This window comes from Aethalodelphis obliquidens, unplaced genomic scaffold, assembly GCF_003676395.1.
Source record: "Aethalodelphis obliquidens isolate GAN/ISIS:26980383/991018 unplaced genomic scaffold, ASM367639v1 scaffold2, whole genome shotgun sequence".
NCBI classification, from domain to species: Eukaryota; Metazoa; Chordata; class Mammalia; order Artiodactyla; family Delphinidae; genus Aethalodelphis; species Aethalodelphis obliquidens.
The window spans coordinates 46,883,610-46,903,518 of record NW_020837946.1 but is presented as its reverse complement, the minus strand read 5'-3'; the positions used below and the strand labels follow the sequence as shown (position 1 = coordinate 46,903,518).

The 19,909-nt window shown below is 41.5% G+C and overlaps 1 pseudogene; it reads right to left on the bottom strand.

Annotated features, from left to right (window-relative positions):
- Positions 1-17,547: 17,547 nt before the first annotated feature.
- On the bottom strand, positions 17,548-17,913 carry LOC113605038 (60S ribosomal protein L31 pseudogene; annotated as a pseudogene).
- Between the last annotated feature and the right edge of the window lie 1,996 nt (positions 17,914-19,909).

Sequence of the window (19,909 nt, the reverse complement as noted above, 5' to 3'; positions counted from 1 at the left end):
ATGGGCTAGACTTGGGTATTTCCCTTCTGATAAAATCTCAGTAGTTTAGGCTCTGTAAAATAGTTTCTCTTATGGGCAGGACTTGTTAAGAAAAAAATGCTCTTACGTATTTCAAAATGATTTCTTTTCTCCTCCTCCTTCCAGAAACCCAAGCAAATTTTCCTCTGATATTCACTGCAAGAACCAGGTCAAGCTCCTGGAGATAAAACTCACAAAATTGTGGGGACCTGCTGATGACTGGGTCCCCCTGGAGTTTTTAACTCTCAGGCTTGTGCACACTGAGCCTCCAGCAATTTGTCAATTACAGTTCAGGTTTTCATATCCCAGCACCGGTTCTCCTGAAGGTTTCTGCTCCAGTAAGTTGTGATTCTCTGTATTTACCTGTCTCTCCAGTTTGGGAGGTAGTGGTTTGCCCATGACCTCACTTCTCTGATGGAGCTAAGAAAAATTGTTGATTTTTCGATTTGTTCAGCTTTTTACTTGCTGTCAAGACAGAATGACAATTGCCAAGCTCCTTACAGGCCAGATCAGAAACCAGAAGTCTGTTTTTGTTTTTAAGATAGGAATATTACAGAATATGTGTCTACTGATGGGAAATGACTTGTGGGGGTAGGAAAACTGATGATACAGAAGAGAGGGTATATTTGAAAGAGAGAGATCCTGGAGAAGGTGAGGGGATGGGATCCAGTGCTCAATAAGGAGCTACTGAATTTAGATAAGCACACAGACATTCATCCATGGTGAAAGGTCAGGCAGAGTACATGGGGCCCAATGCAAGTAGGTCAGTAGATGTGGTGTGGGGAGTATGTGGAAGTTCTCTTCTGACTGCTTCCATTTTTTCAATGAAATGGGAAACAAGTCATTACAGAGTGAAGACTGGAGAAGTGGCAACAAAAGTTTGAAAAGAGGTAAGAGGTAAAGTAATTAAGAAATGAACTGACTGGGAAAGTAGAGTAGGCTTTCAGGGCTGTGCCAAAGCATGAATCTGAAGGGAGAATAATCAGCATGGTCATTAGTCTTCAGCTATGTTCAGCTTTTTGTTTTTTTTTTTTCCTGGGGTAGATATATTTATTTTGGTAATATACATTAAGCGGCGCTAATTACACAGTAACTATAAGGTAACTAACGTGAAACCACAGAACTGTAACTTTGCCACAGTTGCGTGGACTTGGGCCTTTATGGCTGAGCGCATTTTCAAAAAACTGGATTGCCACCCAGAGCTATGCCAATGAAATCTGTTAAAATGAGTAAAGCTCTCAAGTGGTGGCTCACCAGAGTACCTTGCAGCTGACAGATGATGGGCAGGACATGTTAGTTATAAAGTAGTTACAGCCTAATTCACAAAAGTTACCAACTGTTTGTCTTTCAGAAAGAAGCAAGAAGTTAGGAAATTCCTTGAATTAGCGCCTATAGCACCTAGTGTGTCAGGTGGGAGTGCAGAGGAGGGCTGTTAGAGCAGTGTCAGAAGGACCCTGGTGGGTCAGGCAGGGAAGTACAGAGTTGAATTTAACCAGAGAGGAGTTTGGCAGCAGTGCATGAAGGCGAAGAGTATACACTCTGGAGTCAGACTGATTAGATTTAAATCATGGTTCGGCCACTTGGAAGCTAGGTGGTCTTGAACAAACTGCTTACTCTCCCTGTGCTTCAGATTCCTCACCTGTAAAATGAGTATAGTCTGTTTCCCATTTACAGAGAAACTAGGAGCATTTAGAGGAGATCTTTTACATGCTTCCACCACCCTGTCTCTCAACCTACCTGCATCTGGGCCCACGTACTCTGCCGTATACTCAGAGGGTGTTGTTGAGTGAATAGATGGACAGTTCTAAGCACTGAAAGAAGAGGAGGCAAGGGGAAGGGTGGGGAGGAGAGGGGAAGGGCACAGAGAAAACACAACAGAAGTACTTTATTATCTTCTAAGAGGGTAAGATGGAGGAATAAAGTAGCAAGAAAGCTGAGGATATATACAACTGAACGATTAAAGTGATGAGTGACGACTGAGGTACTGAAATCTTGCTAGTTTAGATCTCAACAAAAGTGCAGGAAACTCCAGTTAGCTTTAGGGAAACCCCTTCATCCAAAAGAACATTCTGGAATTTGATTTGAGCCTAAATGAAAGTGAGGCAGACTTGAAACACATGATCTCTCATAGAGTTCAATAATGAAAGGAGAAACATGTGCCAAGAAAATGACAAATTCTTAATGCAAATCAGAGAAATTCTGCAGCTTTGTTGAAAATGGTCTTTCTTTTTTCTGCTGTAATTACTTTAGTGGTGTAGGATTGACTATAATCCCTGCTCAAAAGCAGCCTTAGAGCAGTTTTTATACTACCAGTTTCAGGAATCTAGAGTTACATGGCGGCTTGCCTCATATCTTAAGTATTTCATGTTCATTGGCCACAAAATGACTTCCATATTCTCATTTGTTGAAGAAAAAGCAGTCTTGGTAGTTGTCCTTATAGAGTTCCACCAGTTTCTTTATTTTCTGTTAATTCAATGACTATATCATGTTTGTCGTGAGGACCTTTGTTTCCTAATATATCATAAGGGAGTCTAGTGGAGAAGAAAGAAGAGAACCATTTTAGGAGGTAGCAAGGCATTGGGTACTCATACAGATGAGCAAGTGATATTTAGTGCTTAAGAGTGGCCTCTGAAGACAGACTGCCCAGGATCAGCACCCACCTCTCTTCACTACCATCAGCTGTACATTCTTGGAGATTTCCCTTGGTGTTCTCATTTGTAAAATGGGCATCACAATAGAGTTAGGTGTGAAGATAAACTAATATATAAAATGTTCAGAATAGTATTTGATGCAATATGCACTCAATAGATATTATATATTTCAATTAAATAAATTACACAGGAATGGACTGTAGTTTTCTGTAATTTTCTTCTTAAGTCCCATGCCTTGGGATTGAGCATGTCCAAACCGCATTTGAATACTCCCATCGTTTTTTTGTTTTTTGTTTTCTTTTCTCAAATAACCCCGAGCTTGTCCCTAGCAAAAAAAAAAATGTCTGCTATCTTAAAGATATATATATATATATATATATATATATATATGGAAGAAAAAGGTGAAGCAGAGATTTTCAGGTAGGATCATGAGTTCATATATTCTACCATATACTCATTGGGTTATTGTTGAGTTAGAGTTGAGTTCATATGTGTAAAGTGCTTAAAACAATGCCTAGCTCAAGTGTTTTTTTATCTGCTAGGAGAGAAAGAGGAGGAAGAGAGTAGCAAGGACTCTGAGGGAGAGCTAGCTCCAGTGATCCAAATCAATTCTAAATCCTGTCTGTTTTCCCTTAACTACCTTGGGGATACATCCCCTTACCGCCAACTTCCCTGAACACACTGTGCCCCCTGCTGCAGGACCCTGTAGGTGCTAGTTGTTTCTGCCTGGCATGTTCTTACCACAGGCAACCCACCCCTCTTTCACTTTGTCACCCCTCTTCCTCCTTCAGATCTCTGCTCAGGTGTTGGTTCTTCCTGAGAGAAGTGGGTTTTTTTGACTTCGCAGTTAGGTCTTCAGTCCTTTGTTATAAAGAGACTTATCTTCAGCTGTAATCACGCTTGTGATCATTTGGTTAGTCTGTCTACTTGTGGTTAGCAATCTGTAAAAATCTACTGAACAGTGACTGACCGCTGCTCCCATTCTCACACTTTGAAAGTTTTCTCCTTCTTCCTAATTCCTTCACTGTTCATTCTTGAACAGTGACTTAAAGAAATAGCCAGAGGAGAAAGGGGCTGGGGGCTATATCATCTTGTGGCTACATAATTGGGGCAAAGGCAAAAAAAGCATAAAGTTCATTAAAAAGTGTAGAATACAAGAGTTGGGAGTATTCGTAGAGATTTTCTAGTCCAACTTCTTTGGTATTGACAACATAGGGTTAAAACCCTAAAGTCAAGGACTTTAGCCAGTTATCTTCCAGACCACAGCTTCATACACAAATAAAAAATATGTTTCGAACTATAAGAGCTTAAATGTGACTCATCAACATCTGCTTTCTTTAAGTATTTTTTTCCTCAGAGACTAAAAACCGCTTACAAGGATAGAAAAAATTCCCCCAACTTAACACATGGCAAAAGAGAAGTCTTTTATGCCATTTTTCTTTTTTAATTCCCTTGTTTTCCATCTGAAATGACTTTATCACAGGACTCTTTCGTGAGGAATGTTTGAAAGGATTTATTGAATCATAACTGTGGAACTGCTTATTTAAGTTTGCTTTAATTAAGGAAATAATCAAAGTAGCATCTACTTTCAGTGGAAAGTTATCACATTTTGATATTGACCTAGCAAGTAACCCAAATGTTAAAGGACTCTAGCCTAAGGGGAGAAAAAAAAATATCAAGGTTTGTTTTGAGAGTATTTCCCTTTTCTTCTTTCTCTTTTCTTCCTTCCTGAGAAAGAGAAAAGTTGTCTTGAAGCTACCTCCTTGCTACCCGAATCCTTCCATAAAATTTCTTCAAGCACATGAGCCATGCACTGTTTCAAACATTCTTTACTTTCCCTGTACATCTCATTCCCTCTGATAAAAATAAATGGCGGGCTTCCCTGGTGGCGCAGTGGTTGAGCGTCCGCCTGCCGATGCAGGAGACATGGGTTCGTGCCCCGGTCCGGGAAGATCCCACATGCCGCGGAGCGGCTAGGCCCGTGAGCCATGGCCGCTGAGCCTGCGCGTCCGGAGCCTGTGCTCCGCAACACGGGAGGCCACAACAGTGAGAGACCCGCGTACTGCAAAAAAAAGGCAAAATTTAATCAGAGAGCACAATTATTGTTAATAGGCTAATATCCTGTCTCAACAAGATAATAACATCTTTCACACAGTTAAAATCCAAGTTCCCAGAAAGTCCCTTGGGAATGACTCAGGTGGGAAAATGGCATCAGACTCATGGATTGAAATATATTTGAGCAGTTGAGCCTTTCTCTCCTTATCATTTAAATGACACTGTGTAGACAGCTTCCTGTACTTGACTTTGGGCAGGGTTGACCTGGAGATTAAACAACTGCATAGTTACTGCCAGTAGAACAACCTAAGAACCTTAAGAGTACAAAAAATTTGTGCAAATTAAAAGTTGCTTCCTACAATAGACACCTTAAACAAAGCTAAAAGACAAAAGATAGACATAAATGGCAATCAAAGGATTGTTATATAGTATCTAGACTATATGAGGAATTTCTATAAGTGAAGAAAATATGAACAACCTAATAGAAAAGCAAGCAAAAGTTGTAAACAGGAAACTCATAGAAAATTTAGTGCAAATAATCCAAACATTTGAGAAGCTAGTCAACTTCATTTGTAACCAAGAAAATGCATACTGAAAAAGCAATGTGATAAGTTTTTCATCTGCCAGATTAACAAATATTTAAAAGTTTAATCTTATCAAACTTTGGATAGGAAGTAAGGAAATTTTTTTTTGTACTACTAATTAGTGTGTAAAGTGGTAATGGCATTTGTAAGATTCTGCAACACTTAAATGTTGCCGTCTGTGGAAACAATTTGACATCTCCCTATTCATCCTACAAAATACTTCACATATGCATAATGAGGCATCTACAAGCGTGCTCATTGCAGCATCATTTGTGCAACAAAATGTTAAATGGTATTTCTCTGTTGTCTTATTCCCCAAACTGAAATCAATAGGTGCTAGCCCTCTCACACTGTAGAGAGATCCACTAAGGATCCGTCAAACTCAGTGCCTAACGGTACCTGAAGCTTCAGCCATGATATTGGGGCCATGTTGAGAAATAGTCCAAGGGGACAAGCCAACAAGCAGAGAAAGCATCTGGGTCTTTCAAGATATCATTAAGCCAATGGCACTAAACTTTGGAGCAGTTCTACCTGGGGATTTGTTGTTTTGAGGTAGTCAGTATTGTTGAAGGCATTTTTAGTTAGGCTTTCTAACAGTCCTTACCCAATCATCCACTAACCTCTAAAACCTGATACAGTATCTTTTTCACTGACTTTAGTATTCCATCCACAGTCTTCCTCTCCACTTTAAGCTCTGTCATCCTCGCAAGGATAGACACTAAGGTATGATTCATGAAAATACTGAAAGCTAACACTAAATATTAATAAGAGTATGTTCTGAGCCCTTATCAGATGTCAGATGTGAGATACTTTACATATATTATCCCATTTAGTCCTCCCAACAATTCTAAAAGTTGGGAAGCAATATGACCTCCATTTTACAGATGAGAAAAGAGATGTGGAAAGGTTTAGTAACTTGCACAGGGTCACCCAACTGAAGAGTGATAGAGCTGGGGCTTAGAACCCAGACCACTCTGACTGACCCACTGGATCGTATTCCTACACAACCTTTCCTCACTGCTTTCTGGACTTTGGAAGCTGAGCTCCACTCCACGAGGTGACCCCCCTGACACGGCCCCTCTAGACTTCATCTCACTTGGTGTTGCTCCACTTCTAAGATCTTAAAACCCCTGAGAATCTACATTCTAATCTCAACTTCAATTCCTTCCATATCTTCATGATCACCTAACCTGTTTTTAATCCTAATGGTATCCATATGTGTCTTGAACTCTCTCTTTTCTTCAATATATTCTCTCTGTTCTGGGTTCATTTGTTATGTCAGGTATATACCAAGCCATGTTAGTAACTTACTGTTAATTACCACATGGCATCTCTTGCCATTTTTATGTTCCCTCATTTCTGCCTCAGCATTATCAAGTTTAATATAATGCAAAATATGCTTTCCCTACCTTCCTCCTGAAGATTGATCATTTCTAGGGAAAGTCAATAGATTGGGTCTACAGGATATCATTAAACCAATGGCACTAAACTAATTATCTAATTTCAGCTGAGCTCTCTACTGCCCCAGAAATTATTGAATTCAGCTACAGTCAGCTCTGCACAGCAGCCTTTCCATACGGCTTTCCTTGTCCTTCAGTTCCCACCCACTTCTGGCAATCTCTCAGAATACTGTAGTCACTTTCTTGTTTACCAGTAAGATCCAAGATAGCTGATGGAGACCTCTTGCAATTCCATTTGCTCCATCTTAGTATCTCTTGGTAATTTTAATCTGCCTACTCTTTTGCTTTACTCTGGCCTCCAAGAGAGGCTCATGTCTCTGCTTTTATAAAGTTCAACCTAGCCTCTATTCCCATTCTTCCCTGTTTCCTCTGGGTCCCTATTCCACCAAGGACCTCTCTTTTTTTTTTTTTTTTTGCGGTACGCGGGCCTCTCACTGTTGTGGCCTCTCCCGTTGTGGAGCACAGGCTCCGGACGCACAGGCTCAGCGGCCATGGCTCACCGGGCCAGCCACTCCGTGGCATGTGGGATCCTCCCGGACCGGGGCACGAACCCGCGTCCCCTGCATCGGCAGGCGGACTCTCAACCACTGCGCCACCAGGGAAGCCCTGGATTCTACTCTTGATTCTCTTTCTAAAACTGTTCTCTCAAGGTCACCAATTACCCCATAATTGGCAAAGCCTACAGTTTTTCTCAAGCTTTTATGTACCATTTAGCAATGTTGAACATCCCTGTCCTTCCTGCAGTGTCCTCCTTTCTTGGGACTGTGACGGCTGTCATTCTACTTCTGCATCACTCATCTTTTCTTATGAATCCCTTCCTGGCCTCTCTTCCTCCTCCCATCTTCAATGAGCAAACACCTGGTAAGGTTCATCAGGCCTCCTTATTCCCTATACTCCCTCAACGTTCTCAATTATTATCTCTATGCATGTATTCTAAAATCCATACCTTAAGGCCCCAAACCCTAAGTTCCCAATAAACAGAGCAAAGTGCCCTCTAGATATCTTCAATTTATATTTTAAAACATCCATCTATCTATCTATTTTCTAAGTAAATTACATATTGAGAAAATTCTTTAAAGAACCCACAATTAATAGAGAAGTAACAACCAAATATCTACCTAATGCAATGTAGTTGTAGTAGTAGCAATGTAATTATAATAATAATACCTAACATTTAGAATCTTGACTGTATGCTGAATACATTCAAGAACGTGTTGAATCTTCACAAGAGCTCTGTCTGGGAGCTACAAGTGCTATCCTCTTAAGAAGTTCTATGCATAGATCATCTCATAAGTCTTTACAACAACCATAGTTGTTGTAGTTATTCTTATTATCCCCCATTTTAAAGATGAGCAAACGAAGGTTTAAAAAGATTAATCACACAGCTAGTAAATGACAGAGCCAGTATTTGGACCTGACTCTGTAAGGGTGATGATGATGGTGATCGCTATCGTTTCTTAGCACCAACTACATGTTAGGACCTGTGCAAGGTAGGTACATATGTTATCTAACTTTGGAAGTCTATGACATAGGTTTTCCTTTTGCGATGTTAGGAAACTAAGGCTGAGAAGGATTAAGGTAAAAGCCCTGGGTTACAGGGCTAATACATTGTAAAATTGGTGTAGTACATTCAAGGTGGCAACAAATTCTTTGCAGAATTGGAGGTGGAGTCTATTTCCCTACCAATTGAAGGACAGAATGGAGCCAGAAGTGACTAGAGTTATTCACTTGAATGTCCCAGTAACATCTCAAACTTAGTATCTAAGTCTGAGCTCATTGTTTTATCCTTCTAACACAAATCGTTTTTTATTTGCTTTAATCAGATAAGTCAAGGCTTAGAATCATACAAATAGGGAATTGAATCTCAATTCCATCTCAGTTATTCCCATTCCCTTATCTCTGAATTGAAACTGCCTTATATATCACTGCCTGATTCATCTTCTTTAAAAGCAACTCTAAAGTGAGTACCTTGTTCAAAAATTTTCCATGTGTTTCCACAGTATGGTCAAAGCCTGTCCAGCCTCTTCCCCAACTTACTTATACTCTAAGTTTCAGCCAGAATGAATTATTTGTTGTTTCTCCACAGATACCTCCTTGCCACCCCTCCCTCTCCTGACACACATATTCATGCTTTTCTGCCTTTATGGTATTGCTGTGTGTTTAAAATGCTCTCTCCCTCCCCCATTAAATCTGTCAAAGTAATAACCACATTAAATACTATCTCTTCCATGAGTTTTTTTTTTCCTGATGCCTCCAGAAGGAAGTGATTTCTCCCTCCTTTGAATTGCCCACAAAATTTGCTTTTCTTTTTTATTTTATGTATTTATTTATTTATTTTGGGCTGCATTGAGTCTTCGCTGCTGCATGCGAGCTTTCTCTAATTGTGGCAAGTGGGGGCTACTCTTCGTTGCCGTGCGCGGGCTTCTCATTGCAGTGGCTTCTCGTTGCGGATCACGGTCTCTAGGCTTGTGGGCTTCAGTAGTTGTGGCACATGGGCTCAGTAGTTGTGGTGCACGGGCTTAGTTGCTCCGTGGCATGTGGGATCTTCCCGGACCAGGGATCAAACCCGTGTCCCCTGCCATTGGCAGGCGATTCTTAACCACTGCACCACCAGGGAAGTCCCCACAATTTGCTTTTCTTATTTTAATTATTCATCCTGTGTTATAGTTACTTATGAAAAGTTATCATTCTTTTTACTAGATTTCAAGCTCCCCGAGGAAAAGAAGTTACCTTAGACATTAATGTATCACCTACAGAAACCTCTGCGAACCTTACACATAGTAGGTTTTGAGAATTTGGGGACCCAATAAATAAAATATTATTCTCCCTCTGAGTCAAAACCAACTGAGAAAAAGACATCCTAGTCATATGGTGGAGAAATATAAGCTTTGTTACTGCTAAAAAGTAGATTGGAAAATAGGTCCAAATAATGGATATCATAGCTCTAAAATAGTACAGTTATCATCTACCTTGTCATGGAAGACCTAGACAAACTCAAATCTTCCCCACAGGGCCAGGCCTGACTGTTGGTGGAGAGCCACACCAGAATGTATCTGGTCGACACAATGACAGATCCACTGACCACACAGCCCAGGTCCTTCTCCCAAACCCTCTAGGGTGAGAAGTGAGTGACAAGGCAGAAACCTGAGGTATTTGGCAGTTGAAGTCCCTCCACATGACAACTTGAGGATTGGCCTTGATGAAATGATGAAAACTGAAAGGACAGTCTATCTTCAACTAACACCCAACCAGATTAACCAGATTTATGGAATAAGGAATAGAAGAAAAATGATTTAATATAGAGAAACTTAGAGAGGTACATGAAAGTAATAATAATGAGAGGGCTGGGGGGCAATATATGCTGAATTTTACAATGAGTTAGGACATTGTTCCAAGCCTCTAGAAAGAATGTACTAATATTCCTCTAGAAAGAATGTACTAATGTTATCTCCCCTCTACAGACAAAGAAACTGGGACATAGAGAGGTTTAAAAATTCGTCCAAGCTCACACATCCAGTAAGTGGTAAAGCTGGGATTCAAACACAGTCTCCCTCTAGAACCCAACTGTTTATAAGCCGAGAAATATTAACAACGCCTTTCATGTTGCTGTGCTACCTAAACCTCCCCAGCTCATACGCCACTTCCCTACCCCCAGCAATTCCAATAACTCGAAGTTTCTCTTTGTCACAGTTAGGTTATCATTGGTTTGGGAGTCTGCAAATGAAGAATGTCTGTTATTGTGTGATCAGACCGTTAAACGGTTACATCAATAAAGAAACCCCAGATTGGTTTCCAGAATCTAGATGCCCTTCAAGTAGCAAAAGGCATCCTCCAGTCATTCTATTTTTTTACTGCCCTGGTTTTCCATTGTAAAATGTGTCTTTAAGTGATAAAATCTCTTGTCTGGAGATGCCTCCTCTTTACCCTCACTCCCATTCTCCAGCACATGAATGTGTTGGGTTTTTAGAAGTTCAGTTTACTACTAAGATACTTCGCTTAACTAAGAACACATGATAGAGACTGTATGGCATGTAGGCATTAGCCCGGGAATGAAAAATTCCTTGCTGATTACATGCAGACCTGACAGGCTAGACTGATTGTCTCTTGGGACTTGCTGAGTTAGCACTACTCAAGAGCAATGTGCTATGAAAAGAAGTAGGTATCCACAGCTCCCAGTTATTGAGGTCAGTTGCCTCCTATGCTGCAACCAGTATGAAACTCCAGAAAGACGCTGGCACACAAGCCTAACACCAGATAACAAACTGTGCCCAGCATTACTACAAGCAGGGATGTGACTGCCTCCACTTGAGAAGTCCCAGAATACCCTAGGATGCCTGAGTAGGATGGGGTAGGGAGGGGAATCAGGATAAGGTGAAGAGAGCAACACACCTGGACTGACTTTTTTTTTTTTCAATACGCGGGCCTCTCACTGCTGTGGCCTCTCCCATTGCGGAGCACAGGCTCTGGATGCACAGGCTCAGCGGCCATGGCTCACGGGCCCAGCCGCTCCACGGCATGTGGGATCTCCCCGGACCGGGGCACGAACCCGTGTCCCCTGCATCGGCAGGCGGACTCTCAACCACTGTGCCACCAGGGAAGCCCCTGGACTGATTTTTATAGTGCCACAGTCATTGCATTGCCTTTTGATGGCTGCTTTGATGAAAAGCAAGGTTTAAATTATCTTTGGAACGTAGACAAAAGCTGGGTAGAAACTGATATGCCCCACTGTCTTTGAACAGCCCTTCCTAAACCATAGTCGAGGCCTTGGACACCCCTTAGGAAGAGTGACAGTTTCACTTAGCTGCTTAGGGAATGTCTCAGTATCTGCCCCCGACCTTCCATGCTTTATCCCACTGGCTTTGTTTTGGCATATACAGTGTCATTAGTATTCAATAATATTTATTGAGCAAGGAAGGAAATAAAATAACACAGTCCCTACCTTCGTGAAATCTGTAGTCTAGACTAGAGGGGAATACACATTCCTGTGTAAAGCACTTAGAAAGTCCTTACCTCATAGTCAGTGCTACACTGATATTTATTATTATTATTATTTCCTATTGCTTCTTGCCTATTCAAGCTTCAGAGAATTCAGCTTCTCTGCTTATTCCTCTTAGATTTATATCTTGTTTGGACTCTGATTTTTTTTTTTTTTTTTTTTTGCGGTTTCCCGGGCCCTTACTTTTTTTTGCTCTCCCCTTTTCGGGGAACAGGCCCTGGATGCACAGGCTCAGCGGCCATGGCTCACGGGCCCAGCCGCTCCGCGGCATGTGGGATCCTCCTGGACCGGGGCACGAACCCGTGTCCCCTGCATCGGCAGGCGGACTCTCAACCACTGCGCCACCAGGAAAGCCCCTGGACTCTGATTTTGCTTCCTGGCATTGTCTTGTATCACCCTGACCTCCATGTTTCCCAGACAATTGGTCAATTTCCATATGTCCCTCCATCTCTATCTCTCTGTCTCTCAAATACACACACAGGCTCCTGCCAGAGGATCAGAGCTCAAGTTCAGTGCCTCAGATTTAAATGGATACTTCTCAACCTTTAAATTGATGACTTTACACCTTAGTTCTAATTGAAAGGGAAAAAAATTCTCTGTCCTTCTCTGGAAAAAATTGTCTGTGCCCAAAAGAATAATAGTATGGGTCTATCTGCTAAAAAACAGACTGGTAAATGATTAAAATTAATTACTAGAAATTTTGTTTCTATTTAAAATGGGAGTGGTGAATGAGCAATTGTTCTGTTGAAGGATTGTATACATTTTTCCAGTCAGCAGGATGTTGTTCAAATGTGTTTCTAAAGAACACGAGTTACAGTGATTTCACACTTGCCAAAAAGAATTATAATTCCTGTTTTGAAGCCAGTGGAAGCTCAAACTCTTCTGACTGTTTCGGATCTGACTGGAAACAGAACCCTTAAGTGAATGAATCAGTAAATAAATCATTTATTAATACTGACATTATGTGGGGCAATCAGCTAGACCCCTGCCTTCTAGCAGCTTGTGGGGTAACGGGGAGACAAATGCGTTGATATGAACAACATCATTGACACTAAAAAGTAGTTTGAATTATATCCAATGAGTAGGATCGCTCAGTACTGCTAAGACTCTCTAAACTGGAGTGTGGAACAATTACTAGTGCCCTTTGGCCTCTAAGGAAGTTTCACACTTAATGCCAAAGCAAGGGTATGGTTCTCAGGGTTCCCACTGTGTATAATACAGTAGCATTTCAACAGTGCCTACAACACATGGCAAGAGAAAATAATGGGTAGTGTAGTAAACATTTTTTTCTGGCTATGCACATCTATTTACCCTACTTCTGGTAACAGCCCACAATTTATGTTTGGGGATTGACCTCCCCTCCCCACTCAGTCCATGTGGTTCCTGTGCAGATAATTCCACTTTCAACTCTGGAGGGTGTTACGTGACCCATACTTGGCCTGAGCCAAGTTACTAATTCACAAGCAGGTCAATCATGCTAATGAGACTCCAGGACTTTTGTTGGAGCCATCAAGGTGGCAGACTTCTTTCCTGCTGGACTCCAACCAGAAGCGTTGTGAGACCGGGGCTGCTGCAGCTCTCTTGTCACCAAGGGGAGACTTAGAATGGAGCATGACCATGTCACACATGAATCTTCATATGGAGATTAAAAAGACAGACGCCAAGAGCTTCCTTCTCCTGGGTTTTTCAGTTATGCAAGCCAGTAAACTCCTTTCTTAGTTAGTTTGTGTTTGAGAATATTGTGTTTTGGTTTTACCTAATGCAACTGGCAAGTGTGGTTTATTTTCTCTTAGGCAAACAGTGGCTGATTCAGGAGCTAGTCCTTAAGGAAACTCCCTTTGTCTCAAATCCGCTGAGTCAGTGCTGTTTCTTCTCCAGAACCCATGACTCACATGGCTGCAGCCAAGGTCGTTGCTCCCCCTGAGAGGAAATTTCAAGTCAGATTTTCTTTACCACCCACCTGACCTTGGAAGTTCCCCAAGAGCCAGTATAGGTGGGATTCTATCACCTTCTCCCACCTTCCCACCTCATGGTACTGCCCCTTACTTGTTGTGGGACCTTGGAAAACCCTCTCTTTGCCTCCCCCTTCTCCTCTCTCACTGCCACCCCTGCTGGAGTCCTTCCTCTCAGCACTGATAGTTGAGGAACTGTCTTACCTCCCCATGGAAAATGTGAGCATCATCTCCTAACATTCTGTTCTGTGGACAAGTAGTAATTGTTAACATATGTTGAATGCACATTAGAGACCATGACTGCTAAAAGTTTTACATAATCCTTTCAACAACCCTGACCTGTCAGTTTATTATTCCCACTTTACAGGTCGGCAAGTGGCGGCATAGATCAGTTAAATAAATTTTGCAAGGTCACACAACCAGTAAGCATAAAATGGGAAGGAATATCACATCCTCTTGCTGTGCTTTTCTGGACTCCACCCAGATACTGGTAATTCATGTACGTCACAGGATTGGAAGGGGATGTGGAAGAAGGAGCCCAGGGTCAGACAGAGACAAGATGATTCAATTAAGTAGAGATAAAGTAAAAGCATATATGTAAGATCTTTCTGGGGTGGAAAAGAACAGAATAATAATGGAAATAACATTTCAATAATAATGGAATAACTTCCAATTTGTAATTGTTCATAGTAAAGACTATTCTGGAAAGATGTGATGCCTCACAAATTCATGTATCTTTTATCTTTGAAAGGCACCTTTCTGGAAACCTTATCTTGTTATGTGATCTGTCAACATTCTTTTCCTATCACTGTGTCCTTACATATTTATTCCAACTCAGCAAATGTTTGTTGCTTGTTTATTACATACCAGGCACCACACCAGGCATGGGGATACAATCTCTGGCAAAAAAGGGTTAGTGTGCCTGAGTTAATGGAGCTACACTGTCAATCTATATATTATACAAATAGGTGTAAGCTTACGAAAGAGAGACAGATGGTCACATCTACGAGAGCCTAGGATAGGAGATGTGCCCAGTGAAGGAGGCCAAGCAAAAGAGAAAGAAAAAAATAAAAGATATATATTTGGAGGACATTTGTTCAGGCTCTTAGTCCTCACGTTGGTTTCAGTTGAGACACTCCCATTCATTATTTTCTTTCTTATCCTTAACTTCTTTTTTTTTTTGGTACGTGGGCCTCTCACTATTGTGGCCTCTCCTGTTGCGGAGCACAGGCTCCGGACGCGCAGGCTTAGCGGCCATGGCTCACGGGCCCAGCCGCTCCGCAGCATGTGGGATCTTCCCGGACCGGGGCACGAACCCGTGTCCCCTGCATCGGCAGGCAGACTCTCAACCACTGTGCCACCAGGGAAGCCCATCTTATCCTTAACTTCTTAACATTTTTACATCCTCTGCACTGAATGTCCACACTTTCCCACAACCCCACACTCACAGTGCCTGCCTTTCCATACCCTTTCCCAAGCTCCAAGTCTCCAACCTTGGTCCCAATCAAAATGTATGTCTTTATGTCTTTGTCCCATTCCCCAAGGCTTTTTCTGTTTTAAAATCATGTGGTTATGTTTTAAAATCATTGTACAGATGTGGCAAAGGCCGCCAACTGCCTGGCCAATGTTTGCTGGTCCCTTCTTCTTTAGTATTAGAATTTTTACTTTGATTTATTAATGTGCCTACCTGAAAATACTGTATTTCTCAACCTCCCTTGAAGCTAGGTGTGGCCATACGACTAAGTTCTAGCAAAGGAGATATAAGCAGAAAGGTTACATGAAAGCTCCCAGAAGACTTCCTGAAAAGGCAGCAAGTGTAGGCAGTTTTGCCTCTCCTTCTTTCCTATCTCTTTCTCTTTTTTAGCTGGCTAGATTATTGATACAGTAAGTAAAATTTTTGAAAAAACACACTCCTATTACTCTTTCTGTGTCTCTCAACTCTCAATGCTCTACTTAGGAACACTTAACACTTGTAACACCAGATGTGTGGGTTTTCCACATGCCGATCGGTTCTGTGACACCAGCTGTGTGTTCTAAAATATAACTCAGTTCTGACACTACCTGGAGATAGCGTCACATCCCACAGGTTAAGGGTTCAGTCCCACAGACTGCCACTCCCACACCCCCACTGATGCCAGTCGCAAGCCCAGGTTGTCATCTGTGCTTCTGACAGACAGCTATAAATCAGAGGTTCCCACAACCCCCTCCATGCGTTCAATTAATTTTCTAGAGTGACTCACAGAACTCAGACAAACAGTATACTACTAAATTATCAGTTTATTATAAAAGGAAACACTGCAGGAACAGCCAGGTGGAAGAGATGCACAGGACAGGTATGTGGGAAGGGGCGAAGAGCTTCCATGCCTTCTCTGGAAAGGCCACTCTCCCAGCACCTAGTCAGGGTTGGTTACCCTGGCAACCAGCTCCCATCGTTATGGGTTTTCCAAAGTCACCTCGTTAATATAAACTCTGATGTAGTTGAAAGGTGCTTGTTATGAATAACCAAAGATACCTTTATCTCTCTGATCACTTAGGAAATTCCAAAGGTTTAGGAGCTCTGTGCCAGAAACCAGGAAGAAGACCAAATATATATATTTCTTATTATGAATCACAATATCACATGGTGGCTGGAGCTTGAGCAGCTATTTTGATCCTTGAGGTGATCTTGGAATGGAAGTTGCTAGGAGATATCCAACAAGAAAAAAAGGAGACTGAATTTTTGAGGGTGTTTTGGATCAGGGTTGCTGTAATGACCTTAGGCTGTGTAGCTCCCTAAGGAAAAAAACTCTGATCATGTTTAAACCACTGTTGTTATGCACATCTGTTACACTTCTAGGAAGACCCCTTAAAAGAGGACATATCGTTAGCATGCAGCTTTTTTGCTCTTCTTCACTTCTACTTCTTGCCTGGAACGTGGACACCAGAGCCAAAGCATTGACAGCTATTTTAGCCAACTCTGAAGATGATAAATAGAAAGAGACAGGGTGCCCGATGACTGGAACTGCCTTGCCAGCTCTGGACTTATTTTCTGTGAGAGGAATACAAAATTCTCTCTTGCTTGAGCACTAGTATTTCAGTTCTTTAGTACTTTAGCAGCTGAATACAATTTATAACATAAAATCTGCAATTCTATAAAGTATCTCCTGTATCCACCTAACACAGCAAAAGCTTTCGTTTCCTTTTTTTTTTATGTCTATTTTTTTTAACTGGTGTATAGTTGCTTATGTTGTGTTAGTTTCTGCTGTACAGCAAAGTGAATCAGCTATGTGTATACATATATCCCCTCTTTTTTGGATTTCCTTCCCATTTAGGTCACCACAGAGCATTAAGTAGAGTTCCCTGTGCTATACAGCAAGTTCTCATCAGTTATCTATTTTATGCATAGTAGTGTATATATGTCAATCCCAATCTCCCAATTCATCCCACCCACCTTTACCCCCTTGGTGTCCATATGTTTGTTCCCTATGTCTGTGTCTCTATTTCTTCCTTGCAAACAGGCTCATCTGTACCATTTTTCTAGATTCCACATGTATGCGTTAATATACGATATTTGTTTTTCTTTTTCTGACTTACTTCACTCTGTATGGCAGTCTCTAGGTCCATCCACATCTCCACAACTGACCCAGTTTTGTTCCTTTTTATGGCTGAGTAATATTCCATTGTATATATGTACCACATCTTCTTTATCCATTCATCTGTTGATGGCCATTTAGGTTGTTTCCATGTCCTGGCTATTGTAAATAGTGCTGCAATGAACATTGGGGTGCACGTGTCTTTTTGAATAATGGTTAAAAGCTTTCTTTTTTGTGGTTTTACAACTTTATTTTATAATCAGCTGTTAGCCCTCATCCACATTGGCTGTAGATCTTTGACAGTAGTGATAAGTCCGTAGATAACCAACATATAGAGCTTGCTTGTTTGGTGAATCTTCATCCTCATTACACTTTCTGGACAACCACACCTGGAAACAGTATGGGACATTCCGATTCCTTTGGCCCAGACAGCTTTGTTGAGCCTGGTGTGAAAGTGCACATCTGGAGTTCCCATCTCCTTCATGGCAAATTTCCAGATCTCTCTGAGTGCCTGAGGGCCCCACTTCTTGAAACCCACTTCGTGGATGAGCTGGTGAATGTCAAGGATGTATCTTCTGGTCTCTACCTCCTTGATGGCAGAACCATTCTTCTTTGCCTGAGCCATTCTCCGGGCCCAGGTTGGAAAGGAAGAGAGTGAGGTATTGTGGGAGAGGGAAAACATTTTTAAGTTATTGAAAACTCTTTGTGATTATTGTTGTTAATGCCAGCATCATAGTTCATTGCATAGGTGTAGCATGATTTAAATATACAGGGCCCCATTTTCAGATGTTCACAACTTTTTCTTTCATTTACTTGCCATTCTAATCCATACTTAGAAAAGTATCCTACGTTCAAGTATGATTATTACACATGTCATAACCTACCAATACTCACAGTTTTCATGTTTTCAGTTTTGTCACACCAGGCTATTTCATGAAGAAAGTTAAATTGGGTCTGAATAAATGTAGGGCACTGAGAGGCGCCCTCTCCACCTGCTAAGGGATGAGAACTTGGGTACCCTATTAAAAGCAACTGCATTCTACTCCAACAGCCACTCAGTGCATCTCTCTGTGATCTACTACCTGGGTGCTATTTCAAACCTTCTGCTCTAGTATTCCTGATTCCAGACTTTTGCTTGATGACTAGATTTTGTCTATTTGCCAGATCTCTTCTGATGACACCTCATTTGCACTATCTGCCTGGATTTTCATTTTCCTTTAGACGCTGTATCTCTGTCTGCTGCATTTCCTACAGCCTGGGTGCCAGTCTCAGCCCACTCCTGTGTCCAACATGGGCCATTCCAGGTATAACATCAGGTAATCTCCCTGAGAACTCCTGTAGTATGTTTTACTTACTTGGATGAATTTTGTTCAAGTGTCTCCCATACTTGAATTTTCCAGACTCTCAGGCCTTTGACACCAAGCATGATATTTGGGGGATAGTTTCACTGTTTTCCTATTGGCTGCAGAGCCATATTCTACTTGTTCTGGTTGCTCAAAACTACTTTCCAGGGGCTGGCCTCTTTTCACACTCTGCTTTGCCTTGTTTCCAGATGACATTTCTAGAATATTTGGACTCTGTGTCCTATTTGACCATCATTTATGCTCTGTACTTTGAAAGCTTCTTTCCATTCCCCTAAACTATGACTTTGATTTGGACTTTGCATACCTGAGCTTCATGAGACTGAATTTGCAATATCCAAATTTAGCCTATGATATTTGACCCTTTATCCTGGAAACTGAAAACCTGTCCTAGTTTACCACCAATCTTGCTAGCTTTTTACTAATTCCCCTCCTTCCCTTAGGATTAGCTTCCTTGCTGTCAATTTGCCACCTTTACGGGGGAGAGGTATATTGGTAGACCCCAACCCCTGGGTCTCTCTGGTTTGCTAGGAGCCAACCATGACAACCAAAGCTGCTGTTGCATCTAGCAGGGAGAGAATCACCAAGGTAATTTGGTGATTTGCAGTAGTCCTGTCAAATTGTTGCTGTCATGAAGTGTCAACGGTCATGTCAGAGATCAATCCCAGGTGAATCCTGACAATACCAGTGATAGCATTCAGCCAATAAAGGTTTACATTATTCAGATTCTGCTACAGTCGGCTCTCTTCTTCTCCTCCCTAACTATTCCACCAATCCTGACAAACAGGCGCTTTGTAGATGATTACCCCAAACTGAACAACAATGACAACTGAGAGTTTGCTCAGGTTTATTGCTCTAGAGGACTGTCCATAACCAGATTACGGAAACACTGTTACTCTGTGCCATATCCAGGTCAAGGAGCTAGATTTTTTTATATCAGACTTCTCTTATGAGGTTTGTTGTATTGGACATTTAACAAATACTTCATTGTCTTCCGGTAATACAGTCTCCAGTGTAAGGACCTATAAAGGTTATTGTTAATAAAAACTTATCATTTTGCCCTTCTTGTAGATTAGCATTATTTTGCAGGTATTTTCTCTGCATTCCCAGGATCTCAATGCAGCTATACTCATATTGTTCCTTCCCCACTTTTTGTTATGTCTCATGAAAGCCATCTCATGCATAAAGTGCTTAAAATGTCAGCAAACACAAAGAAGAATAGAATGTGAGAGTTATGTGGTTGATGCCATATGCTAAACT